The 642-nt window shown below is 42.8% G+C and overlaps 1 non-coding gene across 1 annotated transcript; it reads left to right on the forward strand.

Moving 5' to 3' along the window:
* Positions 1-513: 513 nt before the first annotated feature.
* On the forward strand, positions 514-642 carry LOC115072310. The gene has a single exon (XR_003851352.1). It is a non-coding gene; the product is annotated as a small nucleolar RNA SNORA61 (small nucleolar RNA).

A 642-nucleotide genomic window follows, 5' to 3' on the forward strand; every position in this document is an offset into this window, starting at 1 on the left:
ACCCTGGGGCTTGCTGGCCAGCTACTGTAGCAGAGTAGGTCAGCTCCAGACTCAGTGAGATGCTGCCTCAAAACATAAGGCCTGGAAGCAACTGAAGATACCCAATGTTGACTTCCGCCTTCCCCCTCCCGTATGTGTGACATACATGCCTACACATGACACCTCCCTCACATACACATAGAAACATGTACTACGACCCTAACACAAAATCGCACATATATCCAGTAAGACCCAAGAATCTTTTTTCATGCTTCTCTACTCTTGGGACAAAGGGAATATTAAGTATCAAAGTTAATGTAAGATCCGAATTACGAAATTGTCACATAAAACAACTTTATTTTGAAATGCAGGGGATCCAACCCTTGGTGTATGCCAGGCAAGCACTTTACCACTGAGCTACATCCCCAGAAAGACAATTTAAGTTAGACTCCCTAACTGAAAAACAAAACTTTCAATGTAAGTCAACGATTTGATTTTTTTTTTTTTAAAGATGACCTTAAAAACATCCACTGAATCCTTCTGTTCCCTTTCCCATCAGATCTCAACACAGGTCTTGGTGGTTATAAAGGAGGGAGAGCATGCTGAAGCTGGCCTCACAGCCTTGGAGTCTGGTATAAGCATATGGGCCAGATTCAAACAGGG

The sequence above is a fragment of the Nannospalax galili genome, unplaced genomic scaffold (assembly GCF_000622305.1).
Source record: "Nannospalax galili isolate Female #2095 unplaced genomic scaffold, S.galili_v1.0 scaffold972, whole genome shotgun sequence".
Lineage (NCBI taxonomy): Eukaryota > Metazoa > Chordata > Mammalia > Rodentia > Spalacidae > Nannospalax > Nannospalax galili.